Source organism: Somniosus microcephalus, chromosome 20, assembly GCF_052327205.1.
Source record: "Somniosus microcephalus isolate GS21.2 chromosome 20, FLI_Smic_1.0, whole genome shotgun sequence".
NCBI classification, from domain to species: domain Eukaryota; kingdom Metazoa; phylum Chordata; class Chondrichthyes; order Squaliformes; family Somniosidae; genus Somniosus; species Somniosus microcephalus.
Window position 1 is genome coordinate 19,129,374 of NC_141006.1, and position 26,215 is coordinate 19,155,588.

Below are 26,215 nucleotides of genomic sequence, written 5' to 3' on the forward strand. Positions count from 1 at the left end.
TAAAACTCCTGGTCGGGCTTTCATTCATATTCTGAAACTGCCTGTTCTCCACATCTCTTCGGACGTTTGGCTTAACCAAATCCAAGCGGCATCGTAGTCTTCGATTGAAGAACATCATGGCTGGAGTTTGGTTGGTAACCGCATGTGTCGCATTCCGGTAGGCAAACAAGAAGTTGTTCACCTTGTGTTGTAGGGGTATATCTTCATTACACATTGCCTTGATAGCTTTCTTGAATGTTTGGACAAACCTCTCGGCCAATCCATTAGTGGCTGGATGATATGGTGCAGATGTGTAATGCTTAACACCATTGTTCTTTAAGAACCTCCGGAACTCTTCAGACACAAACTGTGGTCCATTGTCAGAGCAAATCTGTTCAGGCAGCCCATTCCTGGCGAATATGGTTCGTAAAACTGCGATAGTTTTTTCCGTGGTGGTTGAGGACATTTTTATTACCTCTGGCCACTTTGAATGTGCATCCACCGCAATTAAAAACATCGAGTCCATGAAGGGACCAGCAAAATCAATGTGCACCCTTTGCCATGGAGATGAGGGCCACTCCCATGGATGCAGAGGAGCTTGTGGTGGGGCGTTTTGGACCTTTTGGCATCCTGCACAGCTCTTGGTCATCTCTTCGATTTCTCTATCGATTCCCGGCCACCACACAAATGCTCTGGCTAAGCTCTTCATTTTTACCCCACCCAGGTGACCCTCATGAAGCTCATTGAGCACTCTATCCGTCAACTTAGGTGGAATTACTACTCTGGATCCACACATCAAGGTTCCTCTGCACACTGACAGCTGTTCTCTTCTTGGCAAAAGTGCTGGCAGTAGTGGTTCGCCATGTGCTGGCCATCCCTTCACCATTAAATCATAGACCCGTGATAGTGTCGGGTCATTCCGTGTTTCCTTTTCTATGTTTGCATTCGTCACAGGGAGACATTCAACTATGGTCGAGTGGAATAACTCCATTGGATCCACTGCAAGGTCTTCTTCTTCCACCGTCGGCAACGGTAGACATGACAATCCATCAGCATTTCCATGCTGTTTAGTTCCTTTGTACTCGATGTCATAATAGTGTGCCCCTAGGAAAAGGGACCATCTCTGCAGCCGTTGTGCTGTCATTATCAGTACGCCCTTCTGAGGGTTGAAAATGGAGACAAGAGGTTGATGATTGGTTAGTAGAGTAAATTTTTGACCGTGCAGATAGTGATTGAACTTCTTCACCCCCCACACTAGGCTGAGGGCCTCTATGTCAATCTGGGCGTAGTTATGCTCAGCAGAAGCTAATGAGCATGACGCAAAAGCTATCGGCCTCTCCAAACCATCAAGGAATTTATGTGACAGTACCACCCCAAGGCCGTAGGGAGGCGCATCACACGCCAGCCTGATTGGTAGTGCTGGGTTGTAGTGAGCTAATACTTCCTTCGAAGTGATTAAGTCCTTACTCTTCTGAGAAGCACGTTTAGAATCATCGCTCCACTTCCATGCTACCCCCGTTCGCAGCAGGGCGTTCAGTGGGTGCAGAATTGTCGACAAATTCGGCAAAAACTTATGATAGTAATTCACCAACCCGAGGAATGACCTCAGTTGCGACACATTTTCAGGTGCTGGGGCCTTAACAACCGCTTCAATTTTGTCAGGGGACTTATGTAACCTCTCTTCATCAATCACGTGGCCACAATACGATATCTGTTTCTTTAAAAATTCGCACTTGGGGCGGTTGGTTCGCAGCCCATGTTCGCGCAGTCTAGTGAGCACCTGTTCTAGGTTGTTAAGGTGTTCACTGTCATCTTCACCTGTTACAAGGATGTCGTCCAAGTAACACTGAGTCCCCGGAATCCCTTGCAGGACTTGTTCCATCGCTCTTTGCCATATCGCCGGAGCCGATGCTACTCCGAATACCAATCGATGATACTGGTAAAGACCTTTGTGAGTGTTTATCGTAAGATACTTCCTAGAGGACTCTTCAACCTCCATCTGCAAATATGCTTGTGCTAGGTCAATTTTTGTAAAACGCTTCCCTCCAGACAGCGAGGCGAAGATGTCTTCTATCCTTGGAAGAGGATATTGTACTGTGCGAAGGACAGGGTTCACCGTCACCTTGAAATCCCCACAGATGCGAATCTTCCTTGGCTCTCCGGACTTATTGCTTAACGTTTTCTTCATGACAGGAACGATGGGTGTCGCCCACTTGCTCCAGTCGACCTTAGACAACACGCCCGCCTTCTCCAGATTCTCCAGCTCCCCCTCGACGGCTGGGCGAATTGCATATGGTACTGGTCTCGCTTTGAAAAACTTGGGAACTGCATTCTCTTCTATTTTTAACGAGGCGGTTACGCCTTTAAGCGTGCCCAGTTCTTGTTGAAATACCTCTTTGGCGTTAGCTAAGATTGTTGACAATCGTCCAGGAGTGACGTCTTCATCTTTTTTACCGCCCACCGTCATGGCATGAATGGAATGCCAATCTAAGTTTATCTTCCTGATCCATTCCCGTCCCAATAATGGTGGTCCACCATTTGGCAGTATGTAGAGATACAATTTCCGTATTTTCTTGCCATTGTATTCGACAGGCACCCTTGTTTTTCCTCTGGGGTATACTTTTTGCCCCGTATACGTCGTCACGACGATGGATGTCTCTCTCAAGGGTATGTGTGAAAATAGCCGCTCGTAGTCTCGTCGATTCATGACGGTTAGCGCTGATCCTGTATCCAATTCCATTTTAACTTGGGACCCTGCTATCGTGAGAGTGACCCAAATGGTTCGGTGATCCTCTTTTGTGATTACATTGTGAAGTTTGAGACAGCTTAGTCTCCTGTTACCGGATTCACTATCGCTCATCTGGTCTTTGGAACTACTGTCCGTCATCTTTTGTACTTTCTTGTACGGTTCCTTGGTAGCCTTTTTGTTGTCGCTGGTCTTCTTCCCAGACCAACAAACTCGTGCAATGTGTCCAATCTTCCTGCATTGTCTGCATATTTTGTCTTTGGACCAGCAGTCCTTCTGGTCATGGTTAGTTCTGCCGCAGCGATAACATTTTGCAAATCCCCGTGTCATTTCGTGGGTGCCGTATTCCTGTGGTTTTTGTTGAATTTCTGCAGCTCCCCTGGCTGCTGCTTCATACGATACTGCCATGCTGAAAGCCTTATCTAGCGTCAGCTCTTTTTCTGCAAGTAACTTCTTCTGTGTTCCTTCACTCAGGAGTCCACAGACAAATTTGTCCCGTAGGGTATCTGCCAGTCCTGCTCCGAACTGGCAGTGCTTTGATAGCTTGCGTAGTTCCGTAAGATACTCAGCATTGCTCTCATCTTTGTGCTGAGTTCTCCTGTGGAATTTAAATCTTTCTGCTATCAACAGCAGTGCAGGGTTTAAGTGCTCCTGTAGAACAGCAACAATTTCGTTAAAACTCTTCGCCTTCGGTTTGGCTGGAGTAATCAGGTCCCGCAATAGGCCGTACGTTCTAGCGCCCATTAAGTTTAACAATATCGATGCCTTTTTCCCCTCCGCTATATCGTTTGCCTCGAAATATACCTCGACTCTTTCCACATATGTGGTCCAGTCCTCTAATGTATTATCAAAAGCAGTGATACAGCCAGTCTTCGGCATCTTGCAAATCTAAAATGGCGCCTCCCGCGCTTTGCCTTCTTCTCCGATTTAACAAAATGGCACCTCCCGCGCTTTGCCTTCTTCCCCGCTGTTGTTAGCGCTGCTTTCCATGGTTTCTTGCGCGTATTCTTTTTCTTTTATTATTTTCCCGTCGTGGAGCGGACCCCCTGGGACACTTCCCTCCCTCTTCTGAGGTCCGAACGCTGCCCGGCTTCGAAACACCAGCCGCGCCCTGTATGCTCCACCCTCTCTCTCTCTCCTTGCTTCCCGACTCGCTGCCCGGCCCCGTTGAAAGGCCACCCGATTGAGCTTCAGCCCGCCGCAGCCCAGGAAGGATCAGAGCACTACCTGCCACCAGCCCGATTAGCTGGGAAACCACGGACTGAGGAACCCAGCCTGGCTCTGGAAAGTCGCTCCTGCAAAGCCTTGAACCCGATGATTGACGGTCGACGCCCGTTTCTCGAGTTTCAATGGACTCTATTTTTTTTTCTCTTTCTTCTGGCTCCGACCTTCAACAACGTCATCGGAGCTGCTGCCGAGTTGCAGGTAAGTACGTTTCTTACTCGTCGCCAGTGTTAAGTCCGTGAATGATTTAAACACGGACTAGCAGGAGTGAAACAAACAGATCTTTACTGGTGCAAGGCAATAACGAAACGAAACAACCGAGGCTCTCTAGCGCCTTTTATACAGGGGTGGTCACTGCCGGTACTGCAGTCTGAGACCAGTTATTCTCTTAAAGGTACATACACAACAGTTTTTTATCAAGTATTTTCTGATACAGAGATCAGTGAGACAGGGTTGTCCCCTGTCCCCATTGTTGTACACATTGGTAGCAGAACCATTAGGTTACATGATGCGAAAGAAACAAGGTGTAGTTGGGATTGTGGTCCCCAGTTCTGGGCTGGTGTTGGTGATAGACCAATATGCAGATGACACAACCTTAACATTGAGAAATGGGGAGTCAGTGAGGAAAGCTATGGATGTAGTGGAGGAATATTGTAGAGCTTCAGGAGACAGAGTGAATTATAGTAAGTCCCAATGCCTGGTTGCAGGGAGGGGTAGGGGGAAAGGTTGGGGGAATGTCCCTTTAAGGTGGTGGAGGTTTTGGAAGTTCTGGGGGTGCATATGGGGTGCAAGAAAGACAGGGATGAAGTGAATCAATTAAATTGGGAACCGAAGGTTATGAAAATTAAAAAGATTTTTGGAAGATAGGAAAGAAGGTGGTTGAAAGTGCAAGGAAGAGCGACAGTGGTGTCTGCTCTCCTGCTATCTAAGCTATGGTGCTTCTTGATGGTGGAGGATATTCCTGAGTGGGTGTAAAAGTCCATCCGAGAGGCTTGTGTGAGGTTTTTTTGGGAAGGGAAACCAACCTTGGTGGCTTACAATACCATCATTGGACAGAGAAATCAGGGAGGACTCAATTTCCCAGATATTGATATGAAGAAAAAATCCTTTAGAATCAAATGGGTGAAGAGATTTCTTCAGATGTCAAATCCAAGTTTTTGGAAGAGTTGTTTTGAGCATTTTTTTAAACTAAGTGGGATAGGAGGGCAGGGGATATTGTATATGGAATACAATAATATGTTTTTGAAATTGATTAAACTTCTCCCTAGGTTTTATAAGGGGATTGTAGAGATTTGGGCCCAATTTTTAGAAAGTGTGCAGTTCATGCCCAAGGGGGCTGAGGAATTTTTAGAACAGCCCTTATTTTTGAACAGGTGGGTCAACATCGAAGGAGAGGTTTTATTTAATCAAGCTTTTATAAAAGCTGGGATTATATCTGTGAAAGATGTATTATACGAGGTAATTGCAGGTTGGCTGCTGGAAGCGATAGTGAGGGACATGGTGTGGGAGGAGGATCTGGAGGTCGAGAAAAAGCAATAGGAATCATGTATGAGAAGATTGTGAGGGCAATGCCACAGGATTGGATGGAAGAAGTAAATGCGGAAATCTCCAAAGGAAGTAAAATGCGTCCTGCTTTTCCAAGCTTTCTGCTGGAGAAAGGGGGAGAGTTGGTCCAATTTGACAACTGTAATACTCGAGATTTCTATGATGTATTTAGAGAATGGAGATTCAAGACACCTGCTGGCCAGGAGTTTTGGCAGAGAATATACCCACAGCTGGACTTCAACAGGATTTGGAAGGGAGTGTGGGTGAATTTTAAATGTCCAGAATGGATTGAACTAGATTTCAAATTGGCTCATAACCGGATTTTTACCATGATGGTCTTGTGCAAGATTGGACGAGTGGAGGCGGCAACTTGCCCAGTGTGTGGGACACAGGATGAGACTCTGTCCCATTTACTGGTGTTATGTCCGTAGTTAAATGGCTTTAAGTACTATGTTCAACAGTTGTGTGAAGCTGTTTTGCTGGGTGGGGACTGAAGAGCGAGAATGGGAATCCCGTGGGACTCAATTTTGAGATGGGGATTGCAGGAGAGTCTGCCCGAGTCTAGCGGAGCGGCAATTAATTTAATGTTCAGTTTGGCTAGATTCGTGATTGTGCAAAGAAGGAATGCTCTGTTTTTTAAGGGGAGGAGAATCAATCTAAAAGAGTATTTTAAATATAAGCCGAAAGATCATTATAAGGCTCTGTGGATGTTTTATTCAGAAAATCGATTAATATATGTTACAGGAGATAAATTAAACTTCAGGTTTTGCTGTTAAAATGTGGTGGCGGAATGGCTGTGCAGAGCGGCGGAATTGCTTTGTATCATACAATGAGATGATCACGATGTTGTAAATGTTCTTAATGTTCAATAAAGTATATATTAATTAAAAAAAAGTGGGCAGCATGATCGACTTTAAGTCAGAAGGTTGTGGGCTCAAGTCCTACTCCAGAGACTTGTGCACAAAATCTATGCTAACACTACAGTGCAGTACTGAGAGAGTGCTACACTGTTGGAGGTGCCGTCTTTTGGATGAGACGTTAAGTATCTGACCTATCGGGTTGACGGAAAAGATCCCATGGCATTATTCAAAGAAAAGCACGGGATTTCTCCTTGGTGTCCTGGCCAATATTTGTCCCTCAACAAACATCACTAAAAAACAGATTATCTGGTCATTATCGGATTGATGTCTGTGGGAGCTTGCTATGTGTGAATTGGCTGCCACATTTCCTACATTAAAAAAGTGCAGGAAAGTACTTTGGGTTGTCCTGAGGTTGTGAGAGGCCGTAGAAATAAAAGTGTTTCTTTTTCTTCCTCATAATGTAGTATTCCAATGGATAAAATCCTGACAGGAGATTCTAAAGAACGTTGATACACCCAGGAACCACCCGGTTCACAATATGCTGGTCGCACTCCAAGATATAACTTAAGACTTTGCTTAGATTCAGCAGGAGGCATCTGTGGGACCTGCCCCTGAGACACTACTGTCATTTTATATGATGCCAGTTAAAAAAAATCAATTGGTTTACCAGTAACAGTGACACAGTGTTAAATAACAGTGGTTCTAATTGTACTCAGAGGCTGCATAAAAGCTGCTGAATGATTGGCAGAGTCAGTTAGATAATTGTGGATTCAGGGTGCCTTTAGAATCAGTGGACAAACTGAAGGTGAAGATGGCACAAGGTAGTGTACCTGTGACAATGGGAGTAGTGTATCTGTGAAATAAAGAGTAGATTGCCTTTCAAAAGCTAGGCTTTATTAACCTTAAAAGACCAGCAAGTACATGTTGAGCACCCAGTCTCAACCAAACTGTAGAAAACTGAATTTAAGATGGCCACCACAGGTCACATGGAATCAACTAACCAATAAGTTTACAGCATATATCTCAAGGCAGGAAAACAGGCAACCAATTACAATGCTTCTTATAAAACAAGAATAATCACCACAATCTGTGACAGTGAGAGTAGTGTATCTGTGACAGTGAGAGCAGTGTATCTGTGACAGTGAGAGCAGTGTATCTGTGACAGTGAGAGTAGTGTATCTGTGACAGTGAGAGCAGTGTATCTGTGACAGTGAGAGTAGTGTATCTGTGATAGTGAGAGCAGTGTATCTGTGACAGTGAGAGTAGTGTATCTGTGACAGTGAGAGTAGTGTATCTGTGATAGTGAGAGTAGTGTATCTGCGACAGTGAGAGTAGTGTATCTGTGACAGTGAGAGTAGTGTATCTGTGACAGTGAGATTAGTGTATCTGTGACAGTGAGATTAGTGTATCTGTGAAACGGAGAGTAGTGTATCTGTGACAGTGAGAGTAGTGTATCTGTGACAGTGAGAGCAGTGTATCTGTGACAGTGAGATTAGTGTATCTGTGAAACGGAGAGTAGTGTATCTGTGACAGTGAGAGTAGTGTATCTGTGACAGTGATAGTAGTTTATCTGTGACACAGAGTAACATATAAACATAGAAACATAGAAGATAGGAGCAGGAGTAGGCCATTCGGCCCCTCGAGCCTGCTCTGCCTTTCAATGCGATCATGGCTGATCATCCAAGTTCAGTACCTAGCCCCTGCTTTCTCCCCATACCCTTGATCCCTTTAGCCTGAAGAAATATATCCAACTCCTTCTTGAATATATTTAATGTATTAGCCTCTACTGCCTTCTGTGGTAGAGAATTCCACAGGTTCACCACTCTCTGGGTGAAGAAATTCCTCCTCATTTCTGTCCTAAAAGGCCTACCCCTTATCCTTAGACTCTGACCCCTGGTTCTGGACTCCCCCGCCATCGGGAACATCCTTCCTGCATCTAGTCTGTCCAGTCCTTTCAGAATTTTATAAGTTTCAATGAGATCCCCTCTCATTCTTCTAAACTCCAGCGAGTACAAGCCCAATCGACCCAATCTCTCCTCATATGTCATTGCTGCCATCCCAGGTATCAGCCTGGTGAATCTTCGCTGAACTCCTTCCATGGCAAGAACATCCTTCCTCAGATAAGGCGACTGTAGGGGGAGCTGTGGGGTGGCGTGTACGCCCAGTCTGTTATGCCTCTGACTGTTTGTGAGCGGTTCGAGTCGCTCCCACGCCCCTGGGTTCTAGACACTGGACTTAGGTATAGGCGGCGATACAGAAAAGACTTGAGTAGACAGGTGGTTGGATGTAAGCAAAACCAAGATTTTTATTGAAAAAGAAATTAACACAGTCTTATGAAAAGTTACTAATATAAAACTTACAGGCAAATACAAAATAACTATACTTATACAGGGAATGGGGAACACACGGCACACCGAGGGAAAACAAACTATCTTAACAATCCCCTTATCCTTATCCCACCCCTTATAACTAACTAGATTAAGCTATGAGAGGTCAGAATTCATGCTCACCAATCAAAAGATCTGCTGACTTCCAAATAGCGGTGGGGTTTGGGGTTCGCTCTTTGTGCTCTCGGGAGCCTGCCGTCATCACATGGTCTCGGGGTGCTGCAAGGGCGTTGTCGCTGTCCAGGTACAAGTACCCCAAAGTTAAAGTCTCTGCTTGGGTACTTTTCCTCGCAGGGATGATGGTTCCTCTTCCTCGGCCGCAGTTGGAGTTTGCATGAAGATAGTCGCAGGTCAGCTGGACTGAAGGGCCGATTATTCGAAGCTTTTCTTCAATCGTCTTTCCATTCGCCTTCTTCACCAGCTCACCTCATCGTGTCCCACCTCGCCTGGCCTGGTTTGTCCGTGCCCGCCTGGCGCAATGCCGGGCATTCCTGATGGAACGGGGAAGGCACAGGCAGTGGCTGGGCGGCAAGCGCGGGACAGGGGAAGAGCAGTAGCCACGAGGGTGAGGGGCTGGAGCAGGAGCCGGGAGCAAGGGCAGGGAGCAGAGAGAGAAGGTTGCCAGTGGGCCTACAATTATATTCCTTTGGACGGCCCTTATTTGCACGCCAAATCAGGTTAGTTCTTTGTCCCAATCTTGGCGGGCTAGTTTAAATAATTGTAGCAATTTAAACTAACTGTTTTTAGATGGTCGGTAATCGCACCTATTGGCCCGATTCCTGATTTGCTTTTGTTATTAATACATCTTAATCGGCCTGCCCAGCTTCGATGACTTCCCTAAGCTGTTTCCGATTATTTATGCAAACAACTTGATGGCCTTAAGTGTAGGCCTCACTGGTTTTGATCTGGCTGCGATTTGACTTAACGCATAATTCAAAGTCCTGTCTGCTTTCAAAACACAAAAGTCTCTCTTCACAGAAACTGCAGCCTGGGTTTCGATTTCCCAAAAACTGCTTGTGCCACAGAGTCCAAGCTTTTAAAATCTTGCAGGCTTTTGGCCACAAGGTGCAGACGCCATCTTGGGTACCCCTTTTCATTAAAATGTCCATGCAGGGTCCCTTTTCTTATTAATTAACTTTGGGGAAATGTAGAAATTTTGCGAATCTTACACTCCCCCCTGTGATACTAAAACTTGCTTGAAGTATCAATTTTACAAGGTGAGCAAAAATTTTCTGACCCTCCATAGCCAACCTTCCCCTATAATTACCTATCTAATATACCCACAACACATGCACTTCCCATTCCGCGAAAATGTAGTGTACATCAGTAAATTACAGACTGTACACACATCCAAGCATGGAGGGGTCAAACACCCCTGCACCACTTGGTACACATACATCTTTATTAAACGCATCACAAAAAAACAACAGAAAAACCTTTATTAAAGATAACAAACCACAAAAAAAAACAACCTTTAATCAAAAATAGAAGGAAAAAGGCTTAAACAGGCGTATCTCCCTCCACCTTTACATAACGTTCCTTCCAGATCTTCTGGTTACGGAATTCTAACAACTGACCTTTTCCCTTACATTGAATGCAATCTAGATACAACACTATCCCTAACTGGCAAACCATGAAAATGTGGGAAGCCAGTCTGATCCACCAGGGTGGAGTCACAATATCCAATTTCTTTGTCCCTATCTCTACTGTTTTCTGCTCTAGAGTGTAAAAATGTTTCTGCGAAACTATAACGGCTTTGAGTATTTTGGTAAGGTGTTCAGGGAGAGGGGGAATTTCATAGCCAAAGTGGGCTAAGTACTTTTGCAAATCCGTGAAATTCTCCTTCACAGTGAGGTGAACAGTGGAGGGTTCAGGAATGGGGACAATTCGCTCCTGGGCCACTTGAACTTCTGCCTCAGGTTTAAAACAGAAACTGCTGTCACTGACCGGACACCAGCTATGCTGTCCATGCTGGTAGTGGGACGCACCGGTGGTGACACAATATGTCCCACCTCCTATATATGCTACCTGCGGGGGAACATAACCTTGTGCCATTGCCTCCATGGTACAATTTATAGGTTTCGTGCCAGCATCTCTGAACCCACACTGCGGTTTTGAATAGGTATTCAAGTGCTGGGGACACAGGATTATGTGTGCTCCCTGGCTCCGGCACCCTGAGAGGTCAGTATCTGTCATAGCGTGCTCCCACTTAATGACGTAAGGCGGGACCGCTGTGAAACGAATATGCGCACCCCCTTGAATGACTCCAATGTTCTCAACCCTGTAGACCGGTGCGGGTTGGGCTGTCCTACCCATGACCAGCATCCTAACTACTACTCCCATGATTGTGTGGTTGGACCGCCCACAATCCACGGGGACTGGGTAGGCTTCGGAGGCTAGCCAGAGTTGGCACGGGCTTAATGCATCCTCAAACGGGTAGAGGGCTGCGAGCTGCTTGTTGCTAATCCAGGTGGGGGCTAAACCCTGTTTTAAATCCTCCAGATTACTGCGGCCCTCGCCCAGTAACCACGCCCCGTATAACATGCACACCTCCTTCTGCGCAGCCTGGTCAGTAGCATTTCTGTCCTCCCTTATGAGAGCATTTACCGTCTTTGCGTGCTTTTCCAACTCGGCTATGATCTCCTTTAAATGGACCATCATGGCCTGGTCCTCATGCAACTCCGAGCCCACTACCTTGTTCTCATCCAGTAATATTTTCTTTAACTTTGTTTTTAAACCGTTTATCTGGGTCTGCAGCTCTATGTCATCTAAACTGTTGATGACAGAGGACCCAGTATTAAACGCAGTAAAAACATCATTCCATACTCCCATTCTTTGCCTCCCTGCATTACCCAAAAACTCTCGGTGTGTGGTGTAGAGTTCGGCTTTGTCCACGTGGGCGAAATCGAACTCGTAAAACTTCTTGAACATGTCCTTTAACAGGGCCTGGTATAACTGCTCTGTTTCTTTGGGGCACCACTCCGGCAAATGTACCTCGGTGAGATTTAAAATCACAGAGGCTACCGCGTAGTGTACCCCCTGGTACAGCATCTGATCGGTGGGGACTAGTACCAACCCATTCCCTGGTCCCTTGGTAGTGGTGGGGCAACCTTCCCTGGGTAACCTCGCCACCTGCGCCGTGGGCAGGGGCTTACGGGGGCGGGTTACCAGCTCAGTGGCGTTGACTGGGATTGGGGAGAATGGGACTGCGCACACCTTCCGGCTGGCATCCCACCTCATCCCCTGCCCGGTGTCGTGCCACTGCTGGTGGAAAACGATAGATATGCCTGCGGGGAAGACCTCCTCTGACCCCCCACATACAGATATAAATCCCTTGGTCTGGTTCCCACCACTTGTCCCAACAAACACTCAATCCTCCATGAGTCCCTGTAATCGTCCGGTGGGTGTTGTTCCCCAACCGTTCCCACTCGACTTCAGGGTTCCTCATGTCTTTGCTCAACTTCCTGAGCCACCACCACCTATCCAGAGGAATGTGTCCTTTACACGTTAAACATATTCGCTTTCCAACGGTGACGCTGACCCTCATGGTAACGACCCGTACCCTGGGGCACAGGAGGGAGGTCTCCCCGTACGTGAATCCGGTTTGGCTGGAGTACTGAGACGAATTGGACCCCAGCCATCCTGGCCACCTTCCCTCGTGGAAGTAGACGGCGGTCTCCTCCGCATCCCGTTCACCGCTTCCATCGATCGCTGTGGGCGCCTTGTCTCCCGAGCACCCGTAGATGTGGGAGTCCTGGACGTCACCTCATCTTCCCACGCTCATCCCAATCAGGATGAATAGGACCACGGCCCCCTTCATCCTGAAAGTCCTTCTGCAAAATGATACAAAAACATGCAGCCAGGTCCCCAAGAGATTCTCTGGCTTGGTGAAGCATGGTCAGGTCCCGCGACCTCGACCCAAAAATATACACACTCTTAGCAGACTGCTTACTTAAAACTACCCATCACCTTATTTAACTTAAACTAAAACACCCAAGCTTAAGCTAAATAATTAAACTTAACAATAAACACTAACCAAAATTTAAACTATACTATATACATCTGCCGCCCGTCTCTGGGCAGCCAGGCTAATCCCTGGTTGGACTGCAGCTTGCCGCTACCCCCGGCGTGACCGCACCGTCCTTCACTGTTTGTCCCTCGCAGCCCATGGCTGCTGGCTGAGGACCTCTGTCCTTGGACATTTCCCTGGCTCGAGGGGCGGCCCTTGGTAACTGGAGGGCCGGTGACCATGGCTTTCTCGGCTGGGGCATCCGTGGGGACCTTCTGGGGGCCTTGACGGGTGGGGCTTTCTTGGCTGCCGGGCCTTTAACCCGAACCACTGCTCCCTCAGGCTTGACCCCTCCCGAACCTGGGCTGGGGGCAGGTAACTCTTCGCAGCCTGCTGCTGCGAGCTGAGAGTCTCTGCCCCCAGGTCCCATGGCTGGGTCCGGGGCGGGGTTTTCTACCTCAGGTCCCTCTCTCTCTACACCTGGTATAGGGGTGGGCTTTTCGCCCTCAGGTCCCTCCCCCTCGTCTGGATCGCAGAAGAGTGGGGGGGCCCCTCCCTTTAAGCAAGCCACAGCGCCTGCCTGTGCAGTCTATGAACTCGCTCCTGCTGCAGGCTGAGCATCTTTATCCTCAGACCTTTTCCCAACTGGCTGTTTTCCCCTTTCAGGTGTAAGCAGCTTACACTGGTTGATATGCAACAATTTTGTACGCCGGGGCATCTTCACAGCATATACCATGGGGTTGGCTTTATCTACAATGCTGTAGGGCCCCACGTACAATGGTTCCAAACTCCCCACTCGGGCATAGTTTCTCACCATGACCTGATCTCCTACCTCCCACTCGTGGTGCTTTCTCGGTTCGAGCAGCAATCGGTTACTCCGATGCTGCCTCCCCATGTTACCAGCCGCCTGCTCATGGACCTGCTTCAGCTGCTCAAAGAGGTTTCGGGCGAACCTGTCCCGGTTGACCTCGCTGAGCTGACCCTCCGTGAGCACTGGGGCTAGTACATGGGTGGGGGTCCGCATAATCCTGCCAGTCATTAGCTCGTACGGGGAATACCCCATGCTTTTAGACTGGCTGGCCCTGATCCCCATCAAAACCAACGGTAGGACTTAGGCCCATTTACGGGGCGAGTCCACCGTCTCCTTCCGTAACCTTTCCTTGAGGGTCCGGTTCATACGTTCCACAATCCCGGATGACTGCGGGTTGTGGGACACGTGCCATTTCCCCTCAATGCCCAACAGCATAAGGGTATTCTGCATCACCTGTCCGGTGAAATGACTCCCTTGGTCAGACTCCACAAACTGTGGTAGTCCCCACCGCGAGAACACTTCCCGGACCAGGATCCTGGCAGTACCCAGAGCTGTGGCTGTTCTGCAGGGAAAGGCCTCTACCCACTTGGTAAACACGTCCACCAGGACTAGGCAGCACTTATAGCCTCCCTGGGCGGTGGGCAGGGGCCCGATGTAGTCGACCTTTATTGACTGCCATGGTCCCTCTACCCTGCTGATGTGTCCCATAGGTACCTTCCTTTTGTGGGGGTCGAGGTTATTCGCAGCGCATACAAGACAGCCTGCACAGAACCCACGGACATCGTCCCTGAGTCCCGGCCACCATCCCGCCTGTTCCTCCCGCTGCCAGGTGGTCTCAAGCCCGGGGTGTCCCGCTCCTGACCCCTCATGGTTCAGTTGAAGGAATTCCCTCCAGTGCTGCTGTGGCACAACCCACTGTTCCCCCCGGAACAGCATGCCCTCTTTAACGGAGAGAGTCACTGTGCCGTACAGAACTTCTATTCCCTTTCCCTCAGCGACTGCACTGAGGATTGCTTTTAGGACAGGGTCTTGGGCTTGGACCGTCTTAAGGTCCGGAGCTAACGCTACCCCTGCAGTCCCTTGGGTCCTGTCCCTACCTCTGACCGCCGCCATATGTCTGGACCCAAATGGGTCCCAGAAAGTGCCTGTGCGGGCACCCTCCTTGGCGAGCAAGTCAGCCTGCTGGTTGCCTTGGCTGCGGGGTTCTGTGGAGGAATGGGCCTTCACCTTGTGAATGAAAACCTCCCCTTCCTCCCCCACTGCTGCCAGGATCTTTTCCAGCAGGGGCTTTACGGTGAGGGGTCTCCCGTCAGCGGAGGTGTATCCGCGGTGGAACCAGATGGCCAGGTACTCCGGACACGAATTGCACGTGAACATGCTGTCCAAGCAAATTGTGTAGGAGGTGGGGAAGATTTTGGGGTGTGTAACAACGTACACCACCGCGGACATGGTGCTGGGGAGCTTAATCATCAGGGCAATGTTTACCGCTGGGTCGTAAACTCCACACCCCGTGAGACGCTCGCCAGCAGATACCATGCTGGAATCGTCTATATAGATCTCGCGGCCTGTGGGATGTATCCCGGCCCGTAAACCTATGTTTACTTCCCAAACCCCTTCGATGTTCCAGGATATACCAGATTGGCTGCGAGCTTTGGCTCACAGAGACCCTTCACCTTCAGATCCATCTGCGAGAGGAGCAAGGTCCAGCGGGCAATGCGGGCACTGCTCACTGTCCCATCCTTGATCCTCCCATCCAGAAGCATTTGGGTGGGTGTGTGATGGGTGAGGAGGGTGATGGGAGAGGTGCCTGTGAAGATCAATGTTCTTTTCACAGCCCAATGTGTGGCCATAAGGTGCCGCTCATAGTTGGAATAGTTCCTCTCCACATCCGTGAGTATCCTGGAGGAGTAGACCACCGGCCGCAGCCAGCCATGCCGCTCTTGTAGCAGCACAGCACTCAGGGTGTCCCCGCTGGCTGCTACCTCCAGGAAAAGCTCTTTCCCCCCATCTATGGCCCCTAGAGCTGGCGCGGTCTGCAAGTCTTTCTTGAGCCTGACAAATGCTTCCTGGCAACCCTCATCCCAAAGCCACTCCACTCCCTTGTGTAGGAGTCAGAGCAGAGGCGCTGCGGTGGCTGCATAGTCCTCAATGAAATCTCTACAGTACCCGGTTAGCCCTAGAAACGACCTCACACCCGTTACTGTGTTAGGGACCAGTAGTTCTTGTACCACCTCCCTCCTAGCCTTATCTATGGCCCTTTCTCCAGCGCGGACGGTCAGGCCGAGGAATTTCACCTCCTGCTGGCCGATCTGCGCTTTCTTGGCATTTACTTTGAAACCCTTCTGCCCTAACAGCTCCAGTAGTTCGGCCAATAGTGGGCCATGCTCCTCTTTCGAATCAGTGAACAGGAGCAAGTCATCCACATATTGGACCAACTGTCTGGGCTGGCTAAAATCCTTCAAACTGTTGGCCATGCACTGATGGAAAATGCTGGGGCTGTTGTGGAAGCCCTGAGGCAAACAGTTCCACGTGTACTGTTGCCCTTTAAACTTAAAGGCAAACTTGTACTGATCCTCCCTCCTTACAGGGATGGACCAAAACCCGTTTGAAATATCCAGCACCGTGAAAGTGGTCGCGGATGCTGGAATACCCCCGATGAGGTCGGCAACTGCTGCTACTCTGGGTGTGCAGGCTGGGATGTTACTATTGAGCACTCGATAGGCCACCGTGGCCCTCCAGGAATTGTCCGGCTTTCTGACCGGCCATAATGGAGAATTCACGTGGGTAGCTATCGGTCTCAGAACTCCCTGCTGCACTAACGAGGACAAGGCTACTTCCATGTCCGGTTCTGCTTCCCTGGGGAAGTTATACTGTTTCTGTGGTCGGGCCATGGGGTCCCCGTCTACGCTGACCTCAAACCCTGTGACCCTCCTGCAGTCGTGTTTGTGAGTGGCAAATGTGGCCAGGTGGGCTTGCACAAATGCCTGGTACTCTGGTGGGGATTCGCTGACCATGAGTCCGAGGTTATAATCCTCTTTGGGCTTCATGGTGCAGAGGGTCTCCTTCCCTTCCTTTCCCAGGATTACTATGATCTCACCGTTCTTTACTCTACCTGCCCCCAAAGGCAGTGATTCCTTAAATCCACTAGGATCCCGTGGCCTACGATAAAGTCGGCTCCCAGGGCCCCTCTTCCACCCTCCACTTCCCATTTCATCAGGACACAGGTCCACTTGGAGCGGAGCGGTCCTAACCAAATGGCGAGCGGGATGGAAAACGAGCCAGCCTCTTCTTTGCCCGTGAACCCCAATAGACTGCATGGGACCCAGCTGGAGAGAGGTGAGGTGGTGGGGTTAGCTGAGTAGACCACGGTGCATGATGCCCCCATGTCTAACAGATAGGTCCTCATCACCTTCTCCACCTCCATCTCCAAAAGGGGTCTTTTCCACTCATCATACCGGAGAGAACACAGATAAACAGGCTGCGCTGGCTCTAGTCACAGCTGTGGGTTGGATGGGCAGACGGGGTGAGAGCACCAGTGGTGGCTGCTACTCTCCCCTGGCCAGTCAATAAGGACCTCATGGTGTCCAAAAGTGTCTCGACCTCTGCGGAAGGGATCCCTGCCCCCGCCTTCTGGGCTGGGGTTGTGGGATGCTTTCCCTTGTTATCTTTCCAAGGGTTTTTGCACTCCTTCCGCCAGGGACCATCCTTCTTCCCACACCCGTAACAATTGGTCAACAGATGGTTGACCATAGCCCTAAGCTGTTGGGTGTTAAAGGGTAATACGAACTGGTTTTGGAGGGGTTCCTCAATGTCGCCATTGGCGGGTGGGCTGAACCTCCGATTTCTTGCTGGGCACATCGGTCCTGGCTCCGACCTCTCGGGTGGGGGTTGTTCTACCTCCGCCTCCACCTCTGGCTCCACTCCGGGCTCCACCCCGGGTTCCACCCCCTCTTGCTGCCAAACCTCGCTAAAACTTGGCGCTACGGGTGGTTGTCGTGAGGTCTCCTCTCTCTCAACCGGGTCGTCCCTAGACACTACTGGTGATGTTGGAACTGTCCTCCCCTCATTCCGCATAAAATCTGCCTGGCCTGCCTTTGGGCTTATGAGGCATACCATGCATTTTGCCTTCCGGAAGGGCCGGCTCAGATTTTCTATCCTCTCTTTACAGGGGCTGTGGTCTGCCTCCTCAAACCCCTGCTCGCTCGCTAGCTTATTCACTGCCTTTGCCTCCTGCACTTTCTCTTCCCTAATCTGCCTTGCCAAGCGGGCGTTCTTCTCCCGCAACCTTAACTCATTTCCCTTGGCCTCGGTGACTTGGCACCGTAGGTATTCCAACTGGGCCTTGTGTTCTCCCACTAGATGCACTCTGGCCAGAATCTGCATCCACAGCCATCACTTTGGTCACGAGGTCGCCCGGGTCCGCAGAGCAAGGCACGGTTATTCCAGAATTGTTCTTGGTCAACGGGGAAATGACTTGCGGGGCGTTATCGTTCTGATCCAGGACGATGACGTTCACAGTCACGTTGCTGACGAGTGCCGGGAACCCAGCATCCTGGGCTTGAACGAGGATCTGAAAGCTCTTGAGTTCCTCGTAGTCAAACGAGCATTGGGAATAGAGGGCCCTGGTGTCTGAGTTGATTGAAGCAGTTTTTGGGAAATCGAAACCCAGGCTGCAGTTTCTGTGAAGAGAGACTTTTGTGTTTTGAAAGCAGACAGGACTTTGAATTATGCATTAAGTCAAATCGGAGACAGATCAAAACCAGTGAGGCCTATACTTAAGGCCATCAAGTTGTTTGCATAAATAATCGGAAACAGCTTAGGGAAGCCATCCAAGCTGGGCAGGCCGATTAAGATGTATTAATAACAAAAGCAAATCAGGAATCGGGCCAGTAGGTGCGATTACCGGCCATCTAAAAACAGTTAGTTTAAATTGCTACAATTATTTAAACTAGCCCGCCAAGATTGGGGCAAAGAACTAACCTGATTTGGCGCGCAGATAAGGGCCGTCCGAAGGAGTATAATTGTAGGCCCACTGGCAACCTTCTCTCTCTGCTCCCTGCCCTTGCTCCCGGCTCCTGCTCTGGCCCCTCGCCCTCGTGGCTACTGCTCTTCCCCCGTCCCGCGCTTACTGCCCGGCCACTGCCCGTGCCTTCCCCATTCCATCAGGGATGCCCGGCATTGCGCCAGGCGGACACAGACAAACCAGGCCAGGTGAGGCAGGACGCGACGAGGTGAGGTGGTGAAGAAGACGAATGGAAAGACGATTGAAGAAAAGCTTCAAATAATCGGCCCTTCAGTCCAGCTGACCTGCGACTATCTTCATGCAAACTCCAACTGCCGGCCGAGGAAGAGGAACCATCATCCCTGCGAGGTAAAGTACCCAAGCAGAGACTTTAACTTTGGGGTACTTGTACCTGGACAATGCCCTTGCAGCACCCTGAGACCACGTGATGACGGCAGGCTCCATAGAGCACAAAGAGCGAAACCCTAGGTTTTGAAGTCAGCAGATCTTTTGATTGGTGAGCATGAATTCTGACCCCTCATTGCTTAATCTAGTTAGGTATAGGGGGTGGGACAAGGATAAGGGGATTGTTAAGATAATTTGTTTTCCCTCGATGTGCCGTGTGTTCCTCATTCCCTGTATAAGTATATTATTTTGTATTTGCCTGTAAATTTTATACAAGTAATTTTTCATAAGACTGTGTTAATTTCTTTTTCAATAAAAATCTTGGTTTTGCTTACGTCCAAACCACCTGTCTACTCAAGTCTTTTCTGTATCGCCGCCTGTACCTAAGTCCGGTATCTAGAACACAGGGGCGTGGGAACGATTCGAACCGCTCACAAACAGTCAGAGGCATAACTGACTGGGCATACACGCCACCCCACACCACCTCTACAGAAATGGTGACCGCGGCAGGACTCCGGCAACAGGGTTGTGATACAGTAGACAATGATTCGGATGAGCGAACCATGATGGATGAAAGGTTTTCTGATTATGTGTTTAGTAAGGTGAATATCACTAAGAAGTGGATCACCATGCTGTTAAATGCTGGCCGTCCGGTAGATGCAGCAGCTAACTGGACAGAGGGAAAGGAACACAAGAAGTCCTTAGAGAAGGCAGTTTGGCTGATGTGTTTTAAAAAGCTTTTGGACAGGCTCGTTGCAGCACAGGCAGCCGAGTTAAGGGAGTCAGCACTGAAGATCCAGGATAAAGCTCTTGCAGGGGAAAAGTTATTAGTAGCTTTGCAGGCTTTGAATCAGGAGAGAGTGCATCTAGGCCTATTGTCTTTATGTGGAATGACTGAGACGGTCCAGAACATTCCCAGACATCTGGCCTTTGCCAATATTAAAACTACTTGTTTCGGGGGCCTATCCCACCTCCTTTGTCACAGCCTTCCACAGGCCTAGACATGCCTTTTAAAATAGCCAAAAAATCCTGGGGTTTTGATTTTAAGCCACTTTCTGGCCCAATATTCTTTTCAATAGTCAAAAATCTCTTCTTTTCTTAGTTTGGGGGTGACATAATAAAACTCACTACGCACTTGGTTTGAGCATAAAGCAAGGCTTTAATCAACTTGTTTCAGAACATGGAGGTCTAGTTGTATTTCACTAGTTCCTCGTCTTACAAAATGTCCCTGGAAAGCTGGGCCCACGCCCGAGTATTTATACTCCTTGGACGGTGCCACCAGCTGGCCGTCCAGCGTTATTTCATGAGTAGTTTCTTGATGATGATGAGATTTACAACATTCTTCCTGCCTAAAAGATTTGGAAGTCCGACGAGTTCCTCTTAACGGATTAGGCGGACCATGAATAGCTGCAGTCATTTAGATTTTTGTTTATGGCTAGAAAGCAAGTCTCCCCGGACCGTGTCTTGGTCCCTGGGCCGCTTGATCCGTACCGGTGGATCGACAGGGCCCGTGTTGCTCTGATCGACCCGAGGGAGGCTGGGGAGATCGTGACTCCGGGTGCGGGTCCCCACAGGCGCAGAACTGGCTTCATCCTGTTGGATAGCTGGGGATTGACCGGCGTCCTGGCCTTGGGTGGCCATCCCACGGGGAGCGCTCGGCTCCCGAGTGGATCCGCTGGGGCAGCCAGCAGATCTCTCGATGTCCCCGGTGGGGCGTCATCTTCGAGGGAGCGCAGAGTGTCGGCATCATCCCCGTGGGTCTTTATCGGTTGGGTCCGTGGACCCGGCCGGACAGGGAGCCAGGTCCTGGAGTGAAACGGTGGACTCCCGGCCATCAGGGTACCGCACGTGCATGTACGTGGGGTTGACGTCCTTGAGTTCTACCTCGTCAACGAGAGGATCTTTCTTAGATGATTGGACGAATCTTCGGAGCAGCACGCGGCTGGGAGCTGCCAACCATGACGGTAAAGATGTCTCATGGGTGGAGCGATGCTGGAAGCTGAAGAATTGCTCGTGAGGTGTGACATTGGTAGAGGAAGAAAGGAGAGACCTGATGGAATGTAACACGTCAGGTAGCATAGTTTCCAACTGCTGGTCTGGTAGGTTGCGTGACCTCAGCGCAAGACGAACAGCATTCCAAATGATAGCGTTGTATCTCTCAACCTGTCCGTTACCGATGGGATGGTACGGTGTCGTATTACTTGTGATGATTCCCCGTTGGGAGAGATAACTTTTGAGTTCGCTTGACATGAAGGAGGGACCCTGATCAGAGTGGATGAAATTGGCCGTACCGCAAAGGGAAAAGACTTGATCAAGGCATTTGATCCCTGTGGAAGTAAGCATATTGGGACAGGGGAAAGCAAAGGGAAAGCGTGAATATTCATCCACCATAGTCAGTAAGTAGGTGTTTCGCGTTGAGGAAGGCAATGGCCCTTTAAAGTCAATGCTGAGTCGCTGCATAGGCTGCACAAATTCTACAGGAGGAGCATGTTCTTTTCACATCTTCCGTAGAAAATGGGAGATTTTTAGATCGCACAAAGTGCAACATACGGGTAATGCCAGGATGGCATAAGTCAGTATGAAGGTCAGCTAGAGTCGAAGTTGACATAGAAGAGCAGAATGCCCGCGTGAGGGTATCCGGGGCCACATTCTCTTTGCCGGGTCGATAATGTATGGTGTATGCAAAGGCGGCCAATTCCATCCTCCAGAGTTGTATTTTGTTATTCTTGATCTTAGTGCGTTTCCGGTTATCCAGCATAAAGGCCATGGAGCGCTGATCGGTTATAAGTGTGAAATGGCGACGAGTGAGAAAATGACTCTATTTACGTACCGCTTCGATGATGGCCGTAGCCTCCTTCTCGACAGGAGGATAATGGAGCTCACTACCCTGCAAAGTTCTGGACAGAAATGCAACGGGTCGACCACCTTGAGTCAAGGTAGCAGAGATCGCCACATCCGATGCATCGCACTCGACCACGAAAGGGAGATTTTCATCAATGGAACGAAGCGTGGCTTTTTCCAGTTGTCGCTTGAGGAGGTTGGAAGCTGAAATAGCCGTTGCTTCCAACGGAAATGACTTTGCGTGAAGCAGGGGCTGGATCTTGTCGGAGAAGTGGGGTATTCACTTCGCATAATAGGCGAACATGCCGAGTGCTCGACGAAGAGAGCTGGGATTCGTAGGGGGAGGGAGCCCCTGCAGCAGACGAAGTCGTTCTGGATCCAGTTTGATGACACCGTTGCCCACCCAGTAGCCAAGGATGTTGACTGATGGTACTGATTTCACAGATTTGGACTCATTTAAGGTTAAGTTGCGACGACGGAGAACGTCAAAAAATTTCTGGAGCTTGGCATCATGCTCCTTCTGGTCATGACCAGCAATGGTGATATTATCTAGATATGGAAAAGTGTGCGTTAAGTTCTCCTGTTTGACTAGGCTATCTATTGCCCATTGAAAGTTGGCCACCCCATTGGTGTCCCCAAACAGAAGGCGACAAAACTGGTAAAGCCGACCATTGGCCTCAAAGTCCGTATGCTTTTTGTCAGAGTCCTTTAACGGTACTTGATGATATGCGCTCTTTAAATCAAAAGTTGAAAATACCCTGTAGTTGGCAAGGTTATTGACCATGTCATCGATGCGTGGTAGTGGGTAGGCATCCAGGTCAGTATACTGGTTAATAGTTTGCGAGTAATCAATGCAAAGACGTTTCTTGTGTCGCTTCAGAGGATTTTTAACAACGACGACTTGAGCCCGTCAGGAAGATGAACATGGCTCAATGATACCGTCAGCTAGAAGGTGAGAGATTTCTGCCTCGATAAAGGATCGATCATCTTGGCTGAAACGTCGTGATTTAGTGACTATGGGCTTACATCAGGGGGTAAGATTGGCAAACAAGGAGGGCTCGTCGAGCAAAACCGCCGAAAGTGCACAAAATGGTACTTTGGAAATAGTAAGCTCCGGCTTTGACCCTCCAAACTCGAAAGTGCGTCTTTTGTGTTGTTTCTGGAAATCCTGTCCCAGGAGCACATCCCTGCATAGGTTCTTGAGAACTCCGAGCCGGGTGGAGAAATAACTGCAGCCATTGAGAATAAGGTTGACAAGACAAAAGCCGGAAGAATTGATGGTCAGTGTCGTCAGAGCCATTGCAATTTCCCTGTCCGAGGGGTAAATATGCAGTTTTAACTTACTGACAGCCCGCTCACTAATGAAGCTGTCAGAGCTGCATGAGTCGATTAGTGCACTCAAATGTGTCCATTTACCGAAACCTTCATGGTTGCATGGGACAGACTATGGGGGAAAACAGCTGTGATGGGAGGAGGGGCAGTTTTACCCTTGACAGCTGTAACCTTAGTAGTGGTTCTTGGGGAGGAGCAGTTTAATAGATTGCAGCTGTAACCTTAGTAGTGGCTCTTGGGGGAGGAGCAGTTTTATAGATACTAGCTGCAAAACTAACAGGAGCTCTCGACCGGTATACCTTAGAAAAGTGGCCTTTCTTACTAACAGAGGCTCTTGACTGGCATACCTTAGAAAAGTGACCTTTCTTGCTGCAATGATTGCAGGTTGCGTTAGGAGCAGGACAGAATATCCTATAATGGAACGTACCGCCACAGAAGAAACACTTCCTTCCAGATTGCCAAGGTGTCGCTAGGGCGGGGTCATCATCAGTGAAGACTTCTAGGGTAGGGTTGTCATCCACTAAGTTAGAGTCATCATCGGTGAGGGCTTCTGCCCGAGACCTATCGAAGGAGTCATTAAAAGTGATAGCAGCAGCCCGTGCACGAGGTAAATGATAGGTATCTGCATTCCTTCTTGCTAAGTCCAGGGAACACGCCTGGTCATAGGCAGCCTGTAAGTGGAGGGATTTATTCTCCAACAGACACTGGTGTATGAAGGGGGACGTAATTCCATTAATAAAGGAATCGCAAATTAGCTCCTTCTGGTACTGCTCAGCTGTGACAGCTTTAAGGTTACAATCCTTGCTGAGCCTGCGAAGCTTTTGAAGGAATTTGTCAAGTGATTCCCCGGGTTGTTGTCAAGTTGTGGCCAATAGATGCCGAGCAAAAATTTTGTTTGGGGCCTTAACATACAGTCGCTGTAATATTAGGCTAGTGGAGTCATAGTCTACACAGTCTTTGATATAGTCAAACACATAAGGAGATACATAATTGGCAAGTATCTCTAATTTATCAGGAACATTCTCACCGCACACCCTGAGGAAGTTGCTGAAATAACGATACCAGTGTTTCCATACCTTAGCAGTTGTAGGTGAATTTGGGTCCAGGTAAAGACGGGCGGGTCTGAGTAGTTTGTCCATGATGGATTGATTTCTACACTGGAGTTCCCTTCTGTAGTTGAAGTCGTAGTTGGCTGTTCCCCAAAATCATTCAGAATGTGGGGTCGATATCAAGTTGATTAAATTTATGTAATAAAATTCACTACACACTTGGTTTGAGCATAAAGCAAGGCTTTAATCAACTTGTTTCAGAACATGGAGGTCTAGTTGTACATCATTAGTTCCTTGTCTTACAAAATGTCCCTGGCAAGCTGGGGCCCACGCCCGAGTATTTATACTCCTTGGACAGCACCACCAGCTGGCCATCCAGCGTTATTTCATGAGTAGTTTGTTGATGAATGATGAGATTTATAACAGGGGAAATCTGTAGAATTTTGCGAGCCTTACACACAGATACAAAACTCCCAGTGTCACAGATACACAATGCCCAGTGTCACAGATACACTAACCCCAGTGTCACAGATACACAACTCCCAGTGTCACAGATACACTACTCTCACTGTCACAGATACACTACTCTCACTGTCACAGATACACTACTCTCACTGTCACAGATACACTCGTCCCAGTGTCACAGATACACTACTCTCACTGTCACAGATACACTACTCTCACTGACACAGATACACTGCTCTCACTGTCACAGATACACTACTCTCACTGTCACAGATACACTACTCTCACTGTCACAGATACACTACTCTCACTGCCACAGATACACTATGCCCAATGTCACAGATAAACTACTCCCAGTGTCGCAGAAACACTACACTCACTGTCGCAGATAAACTACTCTCACTGTCACAGATATACCACTCTCACTGTCACATATACACTAATCTCAGTGTCACAGATACAGTACTCTCACTGTCACAGATACACTACTCTCACTGACACAGATACACTGCTCTCACTGTCACAGATACACTACTCTCACTGTCACAGATACACTACTCTCACTGTCACAGTTACACTACTCTCACTCTCACAGATACACTGCTCTCACTGTCACAGATACACTACTCTCACTGTCACAGATACACTATGCTCAGTGTCACAGATACACAACGCTCAGTGTCACAGATACACTACTCTCAGTGTCACAGATACACTACGCCCAGTGTCACAGATATACTACTCTCACTGTCACAGATACACTACTCTCAGTGTCACAGATACACTACTCTAACTATCACAGATACACTACTCCCAGTGTCACAGATACACTACTCTCACTGTCACAGATACACTACTCCCAGTGTCACAGATACACTACTCTCACTGTCACAGATACACTACGCCCACTGTCACAGATACACTACGCCCAGTGTCACAGATACACTGCTCCCATGGTCACAGATACACTGCTCTCACTGTCACAGATACACTACTCTCACTGTTACAGATACACTACTCTCACTGTCACAGATACACTACTCTCACCATCACAGATACACTACTCTCACTCTCACAGATACACTACTATGACTGTCACAGATACTGTAGTGTATGTACCTTTAAGAGGAACTATGTTTTTGAAGCCCCTGTGTACTGTAGTACCAGTAGTGACCACTCGGGTATATAAGCCTGTATAGCATCTTGTGTCGTTAGTTCACCTCCAGACTTTGTTCCGTAAACACTTGTTAATTCAACTCCTGCATTCCATGTCTCCATTAACACACAAATCTAACAGTGGCGACGAGTTAGAAACGAACTTAACTGCAATTCGGCAGCACCTCAAGGAGATCGATTCCTCAGACGAAGGTCGAAGACAGAAGCAAGAAAAAAAAACTGTGGTTTCACCAGCTAAACGGGCTGGTGGCAGGTAGTGCACTGATCCTTCCTGGGCTGCGGCGGGCTAGAGCTCGATCGGGTGGCTCTGCAGCAGGGCCGGGCAGCAAGTCGGGAAGCAGAAGCAAAGAGAGAGAGAGGGTGGAGCACTCAGGGCACGGCCGG